We start from the raw sequence: 8,245 nt of genomic DNA on the forward strand, positions 1-8,245 counted from the left end.
TCCATGTCACCAATCTTTCTCCTGAGAAGAAATCTCCTCCACTTGTTCTTTTTCTATCATCCACATTACCAATCCAATCAACATCAATATACACTTTCAAATCAAGATATGTAATCTTCTTGTACCTTAATCTATAATCCCTAGTTTCTTTCAGATATATAAAGATTATCTTTACAATAGTCAAATCTATATCTTTAGGATTAGAAAAAAGCCTTGCCATAATACCAGCAACTTGATTAATGTCTGGTCTACTATGAAAAAAATACTATAGTTTTCCAATCATTGATATTAAAAATGTCACATTCACATTGGTAGAGTCATCTTCCTTTCATGATTTTCATCTAGTTATCATCTATGTACCGACTGGTCTTGACTCTTTTATGCCAAAGGATTTTAGAATCTCCTTCATATACATTGACTATGTTATATATATATCCCATCCTTTGTCTATTGAACTTGTAAGCCAATAAATTTTTTGATCTATCATATTAATGACATTTCAAATTCTTTTCTCATTTTATCAACAAACGATCTATATATTATCTCATTTCTTCCAAATATGGTATCATCAATAAACATTTCAGCTAGTAATACCTTACCTTTAGATTCACTTTTCAATTACATGTTACAATTTTAATTAGTTCTAATGAAACCTACCCTCATTAGATATGAGTGGATTATTTCATACCATGCATAGGGTGCTTGTTTCAAACTATACACTGCCTTGTGTAGTTTGTGTTCCATGTTGTTCTTGTCTTTATCAAAAAATGCTTCTGGTTTCTCAATATACACGTCTTCTTCCAATATTCCATTAAAAAATATAGACTGCACATTCATTTGATATACTTTGAATCCTTTATAAGAAATATATGAAAGTAGAATTATTCCCCCTTCTAATCTAGCAACACTAGTAAATGTCTCACCATAATGTATGCCTTTCTCCTGTGCATATCCTTTGCACTCTAGTCTAGTATTATTTCTTGTTACATCTCCATCCTCATTCAACTTATTCCTAAAAATCCACTTAGTACCAATAACATTTTTTTCTTTAGGTCTCAGTACCAGTGTCCAAGGCTTATTATTTTTAGTTTGATCAATCTCTTCCTTCATTGCATGAATCCAATCTTCAATATCTTTTGCATATTTAACTAATCTAGGCTCAATTTCATAAATAAAATATGCATTATCTATAAAATTGCTTCTCAACATGACTCATACATCTTTATTTCTAATTATTTGAGTTAAACAATGGTTTCTTTTGACATACTTTTCTAGTACGTACTCAATTCCTTTTCATTTAGTCTTTTCCTCATTCAGTGGGGGTTGAACAAGTTCTTCAATTTTATCTTGTTGTAGCTCACCTAAAGTGTTAGTAACTCCTTTGTGAACACATATAAAAAATTTATTATCTATGGGTTTCTTTTTCCTATTTCATTCATTCTTATCCACAAACTCATCAATCCTTATATTTTCACTTTCCACATCTTGTAAGTAGTTTTATTCAAACATTTATAGCTTTTCTATTTCTGGAGTATTCTATAGATATGCTTGCACCTCCTTTAGTATTAGAATTTCCATTCCTAGAATCTTTCAAAATGTAAGACCTACTTCCAAAAAATTTTAAAGTATATAACATTAGGTGTATTCCTGTACCAAAGTTCAACCTTTCTTTAGTTTTACTCAATTGAGGGTGTTGATAACAATACTTATGGCTTCTCTCCAAAATGTTTAAGACACCTTTTTCTCAATCACTAATGTTCTAGCACAATCAAATATAGATCTTAAGCACTTTAATTTCTTTCATGTTTCCTTCTCAAATCTTTCCTCATGTCATTTAAACATTTTAAATGCATCAAGTTTTTCCTTTCACAATGTTACAAACATCGTCCTAGAGTAGTCATCAACAAACAAAAATGCCAATCAACATAATAGCTTTTCACTCTCATAAGACCACATAGATCAGTATGAACTAACTCTAGTATTTCATTAGATTAATATGACTTTCTTGAAAAACTTTATTTTGTCATCGTATTGATCTATCATTCCTTACTCATAACTTTGTCTAGCTTTCTTAATCTTGCTAAACCTTGTACTCTTTGTTTCTTACTAATCTTGATCAAGTTATCAAATTTTACATGGCATAACCTTTTATTCCATAACCAAGCATCTTCATATCTTTTTTCACTTCTTTCAAAATGGAAAATGGAATGTATTTGTAGTAGAGTTTAGATAGAATAAGTTACCTTTATATTTTACACCACTACTAATGGATTCTCTAACATCATAGATTTTCACCATTCATTCTTGAAATTCCAATCATGGACCTATGTTGTTATATTGTGCTACACTCAAACAATTGTATTTTAGCCCTATAATCCTAATAATTATCAAACTTAATATTTTCATACAATCTAGATCCTTTTCCTTTGACAAAACATGGAGCATCATTACCAAGTCTAACACATACTCAATCATATTCTCCTATGTTTTCAAAATTTATAGAAACTCCAATCATGATGTGAAAAATAACTATCAATAATTCATGTATTAGTATTATTAACTTAAGAAATAGGGGCTTCTTCACATTCATACCTTTCTTATTTTGAACCATCTTTCATAACAACATATACTATTATTATGATCAGAGATAGAAATAACAATTACATGCAAATATAACCAACATTAGAAAATAATAAACCACATAGAAGATAACATAGGACACAAAGATTTAACATGTTTCACCCAATCCCTGGGCTACTTCCACCAAACAATGACTTCCCACTGACTCACATTGCCCCTTGACTCTGTATTGGGTGAACCCAACCCAAACAGTCATAGAAATAATCTAGGGGGAAACTACACTAAATAAAGTTGGAAAAATTAACTTCTAAGTTTGATTAGGCTCCACATAATAATAATCTCCCACATGGAGACTGATTAGACTCAACAAGAATAACCTCCCACTTGGATACTGATCATGGCACCTCTAAACCTATGGCTCCCACTAGAATGACAAAGCAATCTAGACTATGGTGTTCTTTTATTCTATTCGCTCAAGAAGACCAACCAAAGTTGAAGAGGAGTTAAGCTCCTCCCTTGTTACTACCTTTGTAAATATATCTGTTGGATTACCATTTGTATGTATCTTACAAATCTTTAATTTTCCACTGTTGAAAACTGACTGAATAAAATGGTATCACAACTATATGTAATCTATCATGGAATGTACAATGAAATTCTTTTCAATATGAATGACACTATAGTTATCTATAAACAAATAATTGGCCCTTTATGGGTGTTCCAACTCTTTTATGAATAATTGAATCCATATCATCTCCTGGGCTACCTCTATAGCAATAACTTACTCTTTAATTTAAGTGGATAAAGCATTCACCATTGGTTATGAAGAAATAAAAATCATTTGTATTTCACTGGTGGTAAAGACATATCTTGTAGTGCTCTAGTTGGTATCTAGATCCCCTACCAAATCTGAGTCAACTTAGTCTTTCAAATTAGTAGTAGAGCACCCAAAATGTAAATATTTACTAGATGTTCCTTTCAAATATCTAAGAATCAATTTAACTTCATTCTAATACTCAATTCAAAGATGACTCTTATACCTACTAAAAACTCTCATAGCATGTCCAAATACTTCACAATTGAAGGTTTTAATAAAATAATAACTCACCTTCTTACTATATACAAAAAATAAGGTACACTTCTATAAATATTTACACTTGAGAGATCCCATGAAAGAGGGAGTCTTAATAATCATCTTATAGATTCCTATCTATGATGTGAAAGAGATATAAGGTGGTGGTGGTTCTCAAATGAACCTAGCTAAAGCAACCCTTGAAAGGTGCACTATAGAATGAAAGAATCAAAGGGTAGAGGAAAGAATGCCAATAACCAAGAATCACAATGAATGCAATGAAATTGCATGTAAACTAAGTGAAATACAAGATGCAAGATAAGTATGAAAAGTTACAATACCACATAGTTAGGATATGTGAGCTAAGTTGTGCATAAAATGAAAATAAACTAATGTAAATGAGAGGATACAAATGCAAAATTTTGCAAATTTATTTCTCTGAGTTCTCCAAAATCACCAAGAAAAGCATGCAACATGGCAATATCATAAGTGTGTAAGAGATGAAAGAGTGAGGAGAGAGCCTCTTTTAAAGTGGACTAAGAAAAAACCAAGGGTGAAGGATGAGCCTTGAGTGATCTATGTGCACAAGAATCTCACCTAAGAAAGATCAATGGTGGTGTTTAAGAGACACAAGACGTGTGGAGGGGAATAAAGATTCCACACACCTTGGAAAGTGTGTACCTCATTTGAGACAAAAATATCTTTTATTTTCTTTTAAAAATTGGAATAATACTTTTCATGTGCACAATTAAGATAAGGGGGTTTTATTTATTTAAAGGGAGCATGTTATTTTAATAAAATAAAAGACTTTAGATAAAGTGGCCAAACCATAGGTTATAATGAAATAAATGGAATAGTGGTGGTTTGTGTTAGAATTCTTTAGAATAACTAGGGGTGTGAATCAATTATCCAAGGTCAGATGTACAAATCAATCTTTTCTCAGCTTAGTGAACCCTTAAAACATTTATCATCATGCATGCATCCATAAGATTATGTAATCTCTTAAAAAATGTAAGATACTATCAAATCAACTTGCATAATGTAAACATGAAACATAACAGATTCAATAACATATTTGACACAATGATTTATGTGGAAACCCAATTTGGGAAAAACCACTAGTAACATGCTACTCTTTTTTACTCTTTTCAAGTGATGCCATGTGAAAGGCCAACCCTATTAAACATTACAATACACACTGTTAAATGTGACCCGGTTAAAAGATTTCAATCACAATATTAGGAGTGAGCCTTGTTAGAGGACTTGAGACCATTCACTTGGAATGTCACCTAGTTAAAGGATTTACAAATGACTATTAGGTAAACCTTAATCCAAAGTATTTACTCTAGACTAATACAATTATTAGAGAGTAATAGTAAGGCTTGATCTGATAATAACTTACAACTTCATTTGTATATTACAAATCTCTATTTTGGTCCTCCATTCTACTTGGATTTCACACACTTTGGCTTTGATAGCTTGTTCACCCTTCAAAAATCCATACCATTAAGTCCTCTTACTTAACATGCCAATGCAAACTCTTCACTTAGGTTACTAAATGAAGCAATACCCTAGACTTCTTTTCTTCCTTAGGTTCTCACACATGACAACCCTTGCTGCTGACCATCCATCCTTATAAATAAAGAATTAAGATATTTTTTCATTCTTTATCCATCATCCGATTTAGGGTTAGAATAGATTAGGTAGGATTAAATGAATCTACACATCATTCTATCTCATTTTTAGAAAATTATCCTTCAATCTTCTTTGAATTCACCTCAAAATGGTTTATCATGAATTTTGTGCCACTAGCTCATCAACCTTATCTTCCACTTGGTTAACACAATCCAAGAAAAAAAACTTTTTAGCTTAGATCCATTGAATTCATGATCTTTCTAATAATGCTAACTCTTGGCATTAACTATTTTTCTAATGCTCAACATAAACTACATTGCTTAGCATCCTCTATAAAATCACTCAACATGAACTGATGTTTACTAATGCAGGAGCATCTTGGATTTACTTGGTGACTACTTTGGATTTCATGGGAGGAGGCTTAGTAGTTTCTTTGTAGGGTGTTTGGACTAGTACTTGGTTGAAGAAGGATTGGTTATTCGGCATGGTCTTGGAGCTTGGCATGGTCTTGGAGCTCGACATGCTTTGGGAGCTTGACATGTTCTTTGGAGCTTGGCATGGTCTTGGAGCTCGACATGGTCTTGGAGCTCGACATGGTCTAGGAGCTCAGCATGGTCCTTGGTTTCTTGAAATGGTCTATGCTTTCTCAACATGGTCATGGGACTCGGCATGGTCCTTGGTTGCTCGGCATGGTCTTTGGTTACTCGGCATGGTCTGGGAGGAGCTTGGCTTTGCTTAGGAATTTAGTGCCTATTGTAGGTTGTGTATCTAATTTTATACAATTAGTTAGAGGATGAAAATTTTAGGTATGGAAGAGGGCCTAGATATATAACTATGGTTAGAAGCTTGAGTTCTAATTCATTTGGAGCTAGGAGATATGGCAGTTCTACTAAGACATCAATTTTGGGAATTTAATTGTTTTAGGAGGCCAACTTGTGGCATTTAATTTATGTATTTGTATTTAATTTGTGTTCTAGGCAAACTTTTGGCTTAGATTGGTATAATTAAGGGTTGGGGGGGGGGGAGTTTTTAGGAATGATTCATCCATCTTGGAGAAGTGGAGAGTAGCTAAAGAGCGAGTTTTCCCGAGTCTGTACACAGAGCACCGAATGTAAGGCAGTCTATACTTGGATCTTGGAGTGAATTTTGAGAAGGGCTAGTAGTTGTAGCTTGGAAAACAAGGGGATTTCTTGGTGAGCTTGTGAGCATGAGTTGAAATCTTCGTTGGGGTTTTCTACCATAGTGTGGATCTAGACTAGCTAGGGTTTGGATTGGATTTTGAGGGATCTTGTAGAACTATTACTTGCTTTGTATCTGGCAGTAACCAGAAAGGCCTTATAGCCTGACACATTGCATGTAATCAGTTATATTTTATGAATATATTATTATGATTTGGTATTAGATCTTGCATTATTTCTTCTTTTTCTAGTGTTTTCGCTACATGGTTGTATCTCACTATGACAGGTGGTATTAGCGCAAAGGTTGTTCCTGAGTGTGTAGATAGATCACTAAAGTTGAGGCACTTTGCACTAGGACTTGGTTGGAGAAGTAGATCTAAGTTGATCTTGATTTGAGGGCTTGTAAATGGATTGATCGATGCAAAGATGGATGACTAATCTTGTTGAGGCATGGTCGTAGAGAATTTGTGGATTTTAAATCCGTGGTCTTAGACTTGTGATGTGGTTCCTAATTGTTTGTGCGAGGTGGTAGGTTGCGATCTAACTTGCAAACAATTTAGTTGTCACAAGGAGCATGGGAAGGATTTGTTGCAGAGGGTTTTCAAAGATCTTGGGAGATGGATCTAAGAGGATTGGACCCTGAGATGCTTGCAAATCTCCATGATGTGGTGGAGAGGAGGTTTTCTGAGATGGCTACTCAATTTGAAGCTAGCTTGGCTGATCATGTTAAGGACGAGGTGAGGAAGGAATTCCATAGCTATTTTTGGAGATAGAGTCTACTGATCTAAAAGAGAGTTGTTTGGCTAGTTAAGAGACTTGTTCATGAGAGAAGATGGCATAGGGAGGTTGAGATTGGTTTTCATGATCAAGTGGTTGGGTCTGACATGGAAATTGCAGAGCACTCAGTCGTGGATGATGTAGTTACTATTGGTGGTGAGTTGTATATTGTAGAGCATCTTATTGTGAGCAATGAGATTGCTAGTGTTGAGAGTTTGGCATGTGTTGATGGAGATCTTCATGTTGCTATTGATGTGGATTTTGTGGCTGATATGTAGTTTTTTGCTACTGGTGTGGATTCACTAGTTGTTGTTGTGCATGAGGATTTGATGTTGAAGCATTATGTTCAGTTTGTTCCTAGCAGTGAGCATGCTGATTGGATGGTTGAGATTCTAGTGTTTGATAGAATGACGTAGATGTGGATGATGTGCAGATTGGTTTTCTTGTCCCTATTGAAGTGGAATCATTTGGTGAAGATGAAGTTGGTTGTTGCTCTTTCTTTGGGCATCAAAGTGTGGGACACACTTTTCTATTTACTTGGGGAGTTTGATATAGGAACATCTTAGATTTACTTGGTGACTACTTTGGAGTTCATGGGAGGAGGCTCAGTAGTTGCTTTGGAGGGTGTTTGGACTAGTACTTGGTTAAAGAAGGATTGGTTATTTGGCATGGTCTTGGAGCTCAGCATGGTCTTGGAGTTCGAAATGGTCTAGGAGCTTGGCATGGTCCTTGGTTTCTTGGCATGGTCTATGATTGCTCGGCATGGTCTTGTGACTCAGCATGGTCCTTGGTTGCTCAACATTATGTAGGAGGAGCTCAGCTTTGCTTAGGAATTTGGTGCCTATTGTAGGCTATGTATCTAATTTTTTACAATGAGTTAGAGGATGAAAATTTCAAGGGTGGAAGAGATCCTAGATTTCTAACTACTATTCAAAGCTTGAGTTCTAATTCATTTGGAGCTAGGAGATATGGAAATTTAATTTTTGTAGGAGGCTGACTTGTG

This window comes from Cupressus sempervirens, chromosome 1 (genome assembly GCF_028749045.1).
Source record: "Cupressus sempervirens isolate cs-2001-9-10 chromosome 1, ASM2874904v1, whole genome shotgun sequence".
Classification (NCBI taxonomy): Eukaryota; Viridiplantae; Streptophyta; class Pinopsida; order Cupressales; family Cupressaceae; genus Cupressus; species Cupressus sempervirens.